Source organism: Protopterus annectens, chromosome 7.part0 (genome assembly GCF_019279795.1).
Source record: "Protopterus annectens isolate FY-2018-M chromosome 7.part0, PAN1.0, whole genome shotgun sequence".
NCBI classification, from domain to species: domain Eukaryota; kingdom Metazoa; phylum Chordata; order Ceratodontiformes; family Protopteridae; genus Protopterus; species Protopterus annectens.
In genome coordinates this window covers 706272282-706285667 of record NC_056739.1, presented here as the reverse complement: position 1 = coordinate 706285667, position 13386 = coordinate 706272282, and positions in this window count along the sequence as shown.

Genomic DNA, 13386 nt, shown 5'->3' with positions numbered 1-13386 from the left:
AGCATCCATTAAAACTACTTCATCACCCTTTAAAAGGCTTCAGAATTCTTAAATCACATCTTTTTGCTAATTCATTCATTAAAACACTTTATTCTTTTGTAAGGTATGTAACCGCTGAACACCTTGGCAAACATTCTAGTTTTCTTATGTTGTGTTCACAAACACCAGTGTAAGCCAGACAGTGTAAAATTCCACTAGTAATCACAAAAAATACACTGCCACTGCTGGATACCCTCACAGTCCTTCTTTATTGCAAAAGTTCCACACAATTCCATACAATAACCAGATTGAGCGCTTTCTTCCCTGTACATAGGGATTTCATCAGAATCTGTGTCTCTAAACAGTTTCCCCCTTTAAATAGTTACTACATGATGACATCATTAATTATCTATGACTCATTCAAAAAAATACATTTAAAACACCACATCTAAAATTGTTAATAATCCTCATTTATACAAAACTGTAAAAAATGTTTATAAAAACACTTTTATTAAAATATCTTTTGTTAAAATGTCATTTATTAAAATGTTTAAGTCATTCACATCTACTCATCAAACTGGACATAGTGTCTTTCTTCGAACTTTTCTACTCTTTTTTTTATGTATATATATATAATACTTCTATTTATGTTTATTTCATAGAATCCATTTTCTTATATAATAAGGGCTTAATCAATATAACTTCATTTAACCCTGGGGTTTGACTTGCTTGTAACTTAGTCTGCCATCTTGTTTCTCTTTCTTCTATGTAACTTCTGTAGTCCCCACCCCTAGGATTTTGTGACACTTTCTCTAATATTCCAAACCAAAATTCTGTACAGTTCTGACTTGTATTTATGTGTCTATATAGGGCATTGTTACAGTTTTTTGTGGATATTTGGTAGGTGTGTTCGTATATCCTGTCCCTCAGTCGTCTTTCTGTTTTACCTATGTAAAAACTGGGACAGGATTTACACATAGCCAAGTATACCACTCCTATAGTCTGACAATTTCCTGCACTGAAACATTGACCAAGTAGTACCAGGCGTATGTCCTTGGTTTCTTATATATATATATCTTTGCTATGGTTTTTATTTTATATGTCCACAATATTGACCAGTTTTATATACATATTTTACATATTTTTAGGCACATTTTATTATACATATATATATATATATATATATATATATATATATATATATATATATATATATATATTAGTATATTTAAATGTTGATACATTTTAGAATTTATATTTATGTATATGTGATGAACCAGAGTCAGTTTTAATTAGGTACTTAGCAATTTTTGAGCTGCAATGTATGTTTTATAGTGTTGCTGATTTACACACTGATGTTAATTTCTTCACTGCTTAGACAAGGCAATGAATGTGTTAAATTGGTTCAGTGATTAGTGTGCCTCACTGGCTGCTAGAATGTTTAAAGATGTGACTTGAGTTTTAATATTTTGGTCTGAGGAAACGGATGTAATCCATGAAAGTGCTTACCTTGTTGTGTTGCTATTAAAGAGTGCTGTGTTGGAACCAGTTTGCCTTTTTCTTCACTATTCATCCTACTACACTCTGCCAAGTTTGCAGTTAATAGCATTCTCTAGAGTCTCCTTGCTCCTTTATCTGTTTAAAACTTTCATTTAGTGTCTCACTGCTGTTTTTTTGCAGTGATAAACATTTCTGTAGTGTTATCTGCCTAGAATAGTGTAGCTAGTAACTGTAGGATAGTTGGTGGCTTTGCAGTTGCCCACCCCTAGTGTATTGGGACACTCCTCCCAGTATAGTGACATTAGCTCATTCTACCTAATACAGACAGAACATTTGGGAAGGCCAACCCCCTTAGTTTCTTAACCTTGAATTATCTTCTGTTCCTCCTTTCTCTCTTTTCAATTTACTAAAACCAAACAAAAAAACTTTATTCAGCTGCTTATACAGTATTTGTGTTTCCTCCTCCTACTCTGTTACTTCATCTTGTTTTTTCTGCTACTTGTTCTCTAAAGTGTTCAATTGCATCTGCTGTGCTGCATTTATTACTGCTTGTTTTTAGCCTGTTTAAATTTTAAGTGTTATTCTAAGCATCTTAGACCTACCCGTTAGCTTGCCCTAGCCTATCTCCCTCAGATTCTGACAAATATGAATGGACAATTTCTGATGGTTTCCCCTACCAACCTAGTTGATATGGGCATCCTGAGACAGTATAGCAACTGCCTCATGTACACAGACAACCATCTACTACTACTACCACCTAAGAACACAGTTTGTGAGACATGTAATTGCATAAAGAAGTTTGAGTCTATGCTCTCTCTCTCTCTCTCTCTCTCTCACAAGCCAGTCTATCTGGCATTGAGAAGGTTGTCAACACAACCATTACACCTCAAACGCCACCCACAACTACACAACACACACACACATATGCGGAGGTTTTCAACAAAAACAAACCGAAACAAAGGAGACCTCAGAGGCAAAAACACACGAGAACTCCACAACCCTTCACACCACATACCATCCATAGTCCGCACACCAGTGCCTCGCAACCACTAAGGTCTAACCATAAACCCAACATATTAGTCATAGGAGACTCCATTATGAGACACATAGATGTGCTTCTTACCAGGCTGGATAAGGAGAAAGTCATGGTTAGTTGTTTGTCAGGTGCCAGAATCTGCCATATCACACACGTACTCAAGTCTCTCAACAGCAGGTACTGTTATGACTCTGTCTAGTCCATGTTGCCGTGAACAACTTGAGATGTACCTGCCTTGACTATATGAAAAGAGACATGATTGAGCTCACTGAATATGCGTCCCAGGCAGGTATGTTCCTAGGCTTAAGCAGCATTCTACTGTCACCCAGAATGATGCCTCAATACAAACAGAAACGGATTGACTTTAACAATTGGCTTGGTTTCTGGTTTCATTTCAGGGGGATCCAGTGCCTGACAGTCTGGGAAGATATGATCGACAGACCACTATGCTTTGCTAGAGATGGCCTGCATCTGTCTCACTTGGGCTTCAGGCTTCTAGAAAAGGTCCTTGCTTCCCCTATAGTGCCATTTTTAGTAAATGTCATGAAGTAAATACTACCAATACAAAACATTTCAACAAAACACAAATTAAAGGTCATGGTGCTAAACACTAGGAGTCTAAATATGAAACTTCACTCATTGCAAATATTCTTAACCCTGGAAGATGCTGACATTTGCGCAGTCACAGAAACCTGACTCAAAGCTGTGGAGAGCACCCTAGCCTTACCTGGTTACTCATCCTGTCATGCATTCAGACCCTAAACTGTGGGCAGCAAAACCAAAGGAGATGGAGTTTCAGTATACATTAAAGCCCACACACCTCCAGGCTGGTCAAACAGTATGATGCACAGGAGACACTCCAGGTGAAGTTAACCATTGACAAGACCCCTATTCAAATTATAGCTAGCTACAGGCCCCCAAATTTGACTCAAGATGCCCACTCCACCTATCTGGTCCTCTTCAAATCTATCAAGATTCAACCCTTTACCTTGATCCTGGGTGACTTTAATTAGTCATCCATAGATTGGAAAAACTACTCATGCCAGAACACAAATGCCCAGAGATTCCTCAATTTTATCAATGCAAATGCCTTGGAACAGCTAGTCGATACCCCCACAAGAGATGATAATATCTTGGACTTGGTATTAACCAACATGAGTAACCACTGCAGTACCCCTATAGTATCATCCTCCCTGGTAATTCCGACCATAAAGCAGTCACTTTCAAGATCACCATCTTCCCTGACCCCCCACTAGCTAGGGTCAAACAAAACAATTTCTCCAAAGCTGATTAAAACCTCCTGAGGGATGGTATAAACAGCTTTACAGCTCCCTCCCCCACTGTAGGAACTGGCACCAATGTCCAAATCTACACCAAAGTATTATATGAGCATTTGTATAGATGCAACGAATCAGGAATACTTGACACAACAAAATCATCCTCTGCAAGGAAGCGTAAACCTGTCTGGTGGACATCTGCAATAATAAACTATATAACAAAAGGAAAAAAATTGCTGTCAAGAACCAAGAAGGAGGAAGTGCCCAGTTGGAAGCAATCTCTCATTAGCCTGAACAAGCAAATAAGAGCACTAGTGAAATACTCTAAAGCCAACTTCAAGTCCAAATTGGTCACATCTACTAGAGGCAATCATAAGGCCCTCTTCACTGGTGGTCAAGGACACTCCATACACAAATGGTGTAGATATAGCTAATCTACTGGCTGATGAATTCAGTGAAAAATTCTCCCCTCTGTCCCCCTAATCAGTAAATCAGGACATCCCCATTACCTGTCCCCCACACTTTATCTCTAGGGATCAGGGCATCACTGCCCTTTCAAAGGCAAAAAATACAGACTCCATGGGACCAGATAACATCACAGGCTGCATCCTACATGAACTCAGGCATGAACTTGCAGCACCATTAGGCACCCTATGCAACCAAAGCCTGAGTACTGGATTTGTTCCAGCCGAGTAGAGGACAGCCACTGTCATCCCTTTACACAAAGGTGGAGTGTCTTCCGATCCGGGAAATTATAGACCCATCAGCCTAACTAGCCTGATCTGCAAAGCCATGGAATGGATTATCATGGACTTCATTAACAGGAACATTGGCAACCTCCAGACACTCGAGCCCACACAGTTTGGCTTTGTCAAGGAGAGGTCATGTCTGTTAAATCTGGTCAACTTCTTTGAGACAGTCACCAAGGCCATGGATGAGGGGAAGACAGTGCACACTGCCTACCTTGACCTGGCCGAAGCCTTCAACACTATTCCCCACCATACTTCTTAACTCTACAGATTTTCACAGAATGTCCAGATTTTTGCCTCATATCTTTGGTGTGTTTCTCATAAAAATTGTGATTTTTCTGGGCAAATCATTGAGGTTTGAAGTCAAAAAATAATGACAGACACCTGAGTTTCAGACTTCATATCCTTCAGAAAAATTCATCCTAATGTAAAATCTGTTACACTATCAATTTTATAAGTTTGTAAGAACAAGGCTTTAAAAGTGTCCCTATTTTTGTGCCTTTGGCCCCCCATTATTTATGGCTTTGTCCAGATTTCTTGCTTTAACAGGTTGAGAGGTATGTTCCCCACTCGGGTATAATAGATAAACTCTCTCAACTAGGCACCAATCCATATGTTACCAGATGGGTAGCAAACTGGTTCACTGATAGAACCCACTTAATCAAGATAGGGGAAGCCACCTCAAGCATTAGACCCGTAATGAGTGGCATACCCCAGGCATCGGTCTTGGGGCCTCTGTTATTTGGGATATACTTTTCTGAGGTGCAGGCCAAATCTAGTGGGCTACGGCTGACCAAGTTTACAGATGACTGCAGCTGTGTGCAGGCATCAATTCCCCAAGTGATGTAGATGTCCTCCAAGAGGGTCTCACCCAAACAAATGACTGGTGCCAGAAACATGGCCTCAAGCTGAATACCAAAAAATGCATCATCATCACCTTTGGGTAGAGCGATGTCCTCACATATTATCACATTAATAACAACATCCTAACTACATAATCAGTAGTGAGGGATTTGGGCACCCAGGTTGATAGCAACCTGACCTTCGACCACCGTGTTGCTTCCGTTGTATGGAAAGCTTTCTACATGGCCCAGCTCATAACTAAGGGTATCTCATCCAGGGACAAAGAGGTCATAACATCCCTGTATTCTTCCCTTATAAAGCCAATTATTGAGTACAATGCCCCCCTTGGCATGTACCTCTCAAAGTACATGCAGCAGCTGGAGAGACCACAGAGGTTCCTCACCAGGAGAATCCAGGGCCTCAAACATCTATCCTATGCAGATAGACTAAAAGCCCTGTCCCTCTACTCAGTTTCATACAGACTCCTCAGAGGTGACATCTGTTTGGCATACAAAGCAATCTCAGACCCCGCCTTGATGGGACTGCTGCATATCTGCAAGTCAAGCTCCACTCGAGCAACCCATACATGCAACCTCCTCCTGGTTTGTGATATTAATAGGACTTGTTGGCAGGACAGATTTGTGTACCAGAGACTCCCCCATCTGTGAAATAGACTCTCTCTCCACGTCAAGCAGAATACCTCATTATCCCTTTTTAAGCGCAACCTGGATAACTGGATGGGAAACAGAAAATACACTCCTGTGTTTCCACCTGTGTCCCTGCTGGACAGGGGCTCTGAGAGCTGAGTTGTCTAAACATGAGCGAAACTCCTGACTAGGCTTATAAGGGCCTCAGGGCCAATAGGCTAGTAACTTCCTATGATCGTATGATCCTAAGTCCTATGTCACTGGAGTTTAGGAGATCATTTCAGTCTTGGGAAATAACATCTCTCAGTTAAGTCTTCCCTGAATAACTGTTCGATTTCATACCAGTAAATGTGGGAAGACTGACCTTACTGAAAAGTGCAATTTCTATAGATGCACAACAAATTTAAGAACATGCAAATTACCAAGTATATGTTTAATAAGTGATGCTATACACTTATGTATCCTCATCAGAGAAAAAGGTTATTTAATGTGTATAGACATACAATGCAGATTTGTGCAATAATTTATTTATCATCAGCTGAGCAGAGACATCAGATACCTTAATCCTTTGCTTATGAAAATCAAGACACAAACCAGTTTCAAGCTGACATCGAGCAGAAAAAAAATATTTTCCTTTAGTTTCAGCTGCACTGCACTGTTTCTGTTTCCTTCGGATATTACCAAACAGATTACTAACACATTCCAAGAATTTTAGACAATTCTTTAACAATAACATCTGATTTCAATTTAGCATGAACTGTGTATGCAGAGAAACATTGTTCTGGCTCTTAATGTTACACCCATTGGCTTTAGCCACTGGTCAACCTTTTCATTTTTCCTTCACTCTAAATATAATATTACAGGGTATCTTAAGAATGTGTTATTTTCTTCTTCATTCAGTGTTTCATGTATACTAAACCTTTAAAATTGAGTTAGGCCTATTAGTAGGAGTTTGTTTATTTATTCAAACTGTTTTACTAAGGAAGGGATTGAACAAATAACTGCCATGGCAACATCAGATGTATGTGTAATGCAATACAGTACAGTACATTTTGTTAAGTACATTGTTACAGTACTCTGAAACACTTGATGCCACAGGTTTTACACTTCACTTTACCCACTTAAGTACTACATATTGTTTATCAGTGCATTTTCTAAATGAAAGCTACATATACTGATAGCAGAGAAGGGCATTTGGCTTATTTAGTCAGTTCAGCAAAGTTTGTAAGTGTATGTTTGCTCTTTTTTTTTTTGAAGCCTTAGGTTTCTCACTGCATGACTCATGCAGTTAGATATGAAGTGTTGGCAGAGCGAGACATAATATTTATCTAGTCCATATAAATATTGGAGTTACACTAATTGTTAGATTATTATTTGAGACTGGTGATTTATAGAAATTCCTTTTATTTATTCCATGGATTCATGTATCAAGGCATTTAATTCTGCATTCTTACCTTCTTTTTCAGGGAGCTGTTGTTATCCCTAACCTCAATAAATGCTAATATTTTCTCTGAAACACCCTTCCTTTAGCTTCTTCATATGCCACAGGATCATAAAACATCTTTTTACTTTAACATGTTAAGTTTTATGACAGTGTATACCTTGCATATGCGATGCTTGTAAAACTGCATTTTACTGCCCACTGTTCACATCTTCCAAAAATATATATTCTGATCTTTAAAACTACTTCAAGAAGAAATTATGTCACACTTTTTCCTACTAGCGATATCTCTTGTATATCCTATGATTGTAGTCATTTTTCTTGGTGTGCTGACTCCAAGACATGAACACTTTGTTGTTTTTTGTCTGCATTTTTGGTTTTGACTGAAGGAACTGAAATTATCTTAATGAGTTGTTGCTTCTGTAGTTTGTCTAGTTTCGTTTAGATATTTGGTAGTAGCAGAAAAAAAGCATAATGTATTCGGGGATAGCTCTCCCATCTTGTATACAAACTCTGTAACTGGAAAACTTCAAGAGATGTATATACTAATTAATTATTTTTGGCTTATATTCACTTGCTCATATCATCTGAATTCAGGCCAAAGTTGATACAACATAATAGCTTGAAGAGGGAGTTACCCATGTACAGGTATTATGGGAGTGGCACCCTAATGGCTGCATGGCAGTCTTCTGTGTATTCTGATCTTGCAGTCCCCAGGAGAAAGAGAGAGAGAGAGAGAGAGAGAGAGAGAGAGTGACTGAGGTCATACATTACCTGTTAGTGATTGGTTCTTCAACAAGATGTAGTGACCTCATGGTGAAAAATGATATAGCAAATGGGGGTGTAGGAGACAAAGTTCCCAACATGATGGGTACAAGTGGACTTGCCATCCCGCAATAAATACTTTAATATGTGCTACATTAATATTAGCAGTCTAAGTACATCCATTGTGTGCCTGAGATATCATTTAAAAATGTTGTTCATCAGCTAATGTGATACAAGAACTCTTGGGGGTGGGGTTGGCATAATAAAAGATCTTTCCTTTACATTTACAAGATACAGGGCTTGACTCTGATCTCTGGATTTTAGCTAGGCTAGTAACAATCAGTAAACTGATAGCCTAGTATTTACCTATGAGCCTATAAGCTGCAAAATTAAACAGACTCTTAGAATTCGGTAAAAACAAATATTGTTTTTTTTCAGACTTTAAAGACATATCTTAAGGAGCCAGTAACCTTCATCTGTTGTGAGAGTTGGAGGAACAAGCAACATTTCTAATCAGGTAGCTGCCTTTTGCCTATTCATGGGAATTCTTAAGCAACTGAATGGGTACAGTAAAGTGAGAGTCATCAAAATAACTGCATCAACATCTGACTACTGTCTGGGAGAAATGGATAAATGCCATTCATACCTATGAATCTTTGTACCTACTTGTAGCTGAACTTCATAAGGAGCTATTGATTTGTTTCCAAAAAACACCAAAGGCTATCTGGATTAATTAATTTTCTCTACATTTAATTTTTTTTAATGACCAGCAGTATATTTAGTGGTTAAAGAGCTACAATAAGATAAAAGTAGATTGCTTATTTATTAGATGCTGATGAGCAGCTAAAGCCTCCAATTATCTAGCAATAAATAGTTAAATAACTGTCTATTGTGTATACGCTTTGTGTGCATTGTATTCAGTACCATCCAAGAAAACACTGTGGTGTGTATTAGTCTGTAGCATCTTATATTATTGTACTTATTGTTTTAATTTCAGATGTATTTAAATGCATGACGCGCAATGTATAAGCAAAAGTGACTGATATGCAACCTGTAGTCATACTGAAGTTTTTATATAATATAATTATGTTGTGACTTTTCCAAGTAATGTTAGAGTTATCCCAGTTATACATTCTTATTTGCGATTTTTTTCAGTTCTTTTTTATTTGTTTGTTCTTTGTTGACTGGGTGAGTCTCACTAGGCTAGTAGCCTCTTTCAGGTGAGACCCAATATGGTATATAAACTACTGAGGGAAATATGGCCAGGACATTGGGGAACTTCCCCTACTCTTGGTAGTCAGGGGAAAACTTTGTGTTATACATCCTGACTTCCTGTTTCCTGTCCAGGCATGGAGGCAGTCAGGAGGGACAGGGAGAAAACATGGCTGATTCAGCTTTTGCTGAAACTGGAGTGAAAGTTGCTGAAAATATAGTTGAAATGGTAGAATCTCTACCAAAAGTTTTTTTTTTCTGATGATGTGGGTGCAGAAAAAAAATTGTGAGATTGGAGGAAAAAGAGATTGTAGCTGAAACAGAGATGGATGAATGAACAAAAGAAAAATATGTATCCATGGTCAGAATATGTGGCACAAGCTTTTTACAGACAAACAAGAAAAGAGAGTAATGGTCCAGTTTAGAACTGAAGGTGAAGCAAAGGAACTGAAAGAGTATTTGTTAACTATATGTAAAGAAGTAATGGACACTATAAAATATATAATGAAAGAGGACTATGAACTGGGGATGGGTATGTGGAGTAATACTGAAAATGGAAAATGATAATGTTATGTATGTGCCTAGTATTATTAATGTTCATGGTAATAAGGGTTTTGTAAAATACAGGGGTCAACCAAAGATTATTATTTTTGTGGAAAAAATAATAATTTAATCAACAAATGTTATACAAAAATATGTTATTTAAGTGGTAAACATGGCATAATCCAAAAAATGTGATTTAAAGTGTAGAAAATGTGGCAATACCGACCCTTCATGGCTAGAACATGAAATGAATGTTTAACAAAATGAAAATGAAAATGAAGCTATACAAGAAAAAGAAATAAAAGAATGTGTTATACAAGAAAATGTGCAAAAAAATGACTGATAAAGAGGTTGTACATGAAGATGAAGAAAGTAACAAGGAAAAAGAAACAGAAAAGACATGTGAGGAAGAAGCTGACTGGCATGCAGTAAGAAATAAAAAGAATTTGATAGGAAAAAGAGTTAAAGAAAGGAAAAGACAATTCAAAAATATAATGCTTAGAGAAAATAAGAAATGAAAGGGATAAAACTGTTATTATACCAACTGTTCTTAAAAGTTGAAAATATTAGCTTTAAATGTGGTATAGTATGAAAAATCTTATGAGGAGAATAGGTTTATTACAATGGTGTGCCACAATAGATGTATATATTATTGTTTTAGAAGAAATCAGATTATTAATAAAGGAAGAAAGAACATAAACTGAAAAACTTTGGAATGGCGTGGTAGTTTGGAACATAGGGAAAGAATTGTGTTTGGGGGGGCCTACTTTACATGGTCGAGACCATATGATCAACTTTTGAAAAGCTGATCCTAGGGAACCGCTATCCATGTACAGTGCAGAATGGGAAATGTCCCTCTTCTGCACTGTAGTGCAATATCAGAGTTGGAATATTTAAGTTATGGGGGGTGGGGGGTGGTGCCCCTCATGAGGGGTGCAGAGGGGCTTGCCCCCCTGCTAACTGTTTCAAGGTAAGTGTTTGTTGTGTTTTTAGTGTTTATTTTACATGGTTGGCTTTCCAAAAGTCGATCATGTGGTCTCGGCCATATGAAAGTCGACTTTATGAAAAGTAGACCATGTAAAGTAAACCTGTTTGGGCATATGTATATTATTTCAGGAAAGGATTAAAATATTATATGTAACTATAGTGAAACGAGGACGAATTACGGTAATAGAGTTGAGATGGAAAATATATGTGTATAGAATTATAGCTTTATATGCAATATGTACAAAAAAATGAGAGAGAATGATGTTTAAAAATATTCTTGAATATGTTTGTGCAAATATGAACATTATAGTGGTGGGTAATTTTAATTGTAATTTAAGAACAAATGAGAGCAATTGTGATGTTAAAATGGTTAAAGAAATTATGAGAAGTGGAAAGTTAAGTGTATGGGAGAATACTGGACCTGCAAAAGGAATGGAAATTGGGACAGAAATTGATTATTTTTAATATCTGGTAGTTTAAATTAAAAAGGAATTAAGTATGCTGGATTTTCAGATCATGTGGCTATATTGTTTAAAGTACAGGAAAATGAAGATTATATCAGAATAGGAAAAGGAATAAAGAGAATTAATGAAAAGAAATTAGATTCAGAAGAGAAAAAAGAACTTATGGAATTATGGAAAACATCATATGAATATGAAAGAGTTTTATGAGAATTGGACTATTTGGTGGCTTAATTTTAAAGAGAAATATAAAAAAGTGTTTTAGAATGTATAAGGAAGAAAAGTAGAAAAGAAAAAGAGAGATATAAGATATTAAGTCGAGAAACATTCAGAGACTTATTAGAGAAGAAAAATTACTTTTATGAAAAAGAAGAGAAATATATAAAATGAATCAAATTAAAATTAACAACTTATGTAAACAAGAATGTTGTTTACAAGGAAAAAAAGAAGAGGGAGCACCATATTTGAGTAAAATAACAAAAGAAGGAAAAATAATAAGAGAATTGAAAAAATAAGGAAGGTAAGCAAATAAGACAGGAAGAAGGAATATATGAAATAATTAAAAAATATGTATTGGAATTATTTGTTAAAAGAGAAGAAAACATAGAACAAAATTATAAAGGTGAAAAATTAAATAACAAATTTAATGAGTATTTAGAACAAAAATAACTATGAAAGAATTGAATGAAATTCTAAAAGATAACACGAATTCTGCAACAGGACTAGAGAGAATTAAATATGGTATGTATAAAGAAATAAAAGAGTGGCTATAGAAGTTATAAATGAATGGTTAGAAACTGGAATTAAAGAGAAAGAGATAGGTACAAGAGTTATAAAATTTGTATTTAAAAGAGGAAATAAAGAGGAGATAAAAATTGGAGACCTATAACGTTGAATAATACAGATTATATTTTTTTATAAGAATAATAACAAAAAGGTTACAAAAATGGATAGAATATATGACCAAAATGTATTCGGAAGAAAAGGAAAAGGAAGTCAAGAGTTATTATGGATAATAAGAGAAATAATGATTTCATAAATAAAAATGTAGAAGCAAAGGTTATGATAGGGGTATAAGTAAAGGTATGATAATATTCAATATAAATCATTATTGGGGAGTTTTGCAGGCATATAATGTAAACAAAAACAATATCAACAAGTAATAAAATCTGGTTATGAAAGGAACTATGTGAAACTAAATGTATATTGCTGGATTGGGGAAGAAATAAAAATAGAATGTGAAATAAAACAGGGCTGCCCTGCTAGTAGTGTAATTTTCTCATTAGTTATAATTGTAATAGTGAAGGAAATTAATAAAATATAAGGTACTGGTGGATAAAAAATGATGAAGGAGGTACAGTTGCCAATAATGTATAATTATGCAGATGATATTGTATTAACTGTTAAAAATGAAGTATGGCTGGAATAAGTAAATGAATAATTAAGTATAAAAAAAAACATTGGTTTAGGTATAAATTATTTATTTTATGTTTTTCATTTATTTGACATTTGATAACCGGGATAGTCCGACTGGGCTACAAGACCCATTTTCAGCAGAGGCCCAGGGAGAAAAGCTCCACAAGTGTAGAGAATTACAAGACTTACAAGCAAACTATAATACATAAGTATACAGTGAGTATATTGCTAGTTTAACTGTGACAAACTACACTATATATGTATATAGTGAGTACATTGCTAGTGTAACTGTGACAAACTACAATATATATATTTATTTATTTACTGCATTTGTTAACCGGGTGATGTCCTTTCAGCGGAGACCCAGGGAGAAAAGCTCCACAAGTAACAATATAAGCATAGTAATATATATATATATATATATATATATATATATATATATATATATATATATATATATATATATATATATATATATATATATATATATATATATATATATATATATATATATATATATACATACATAT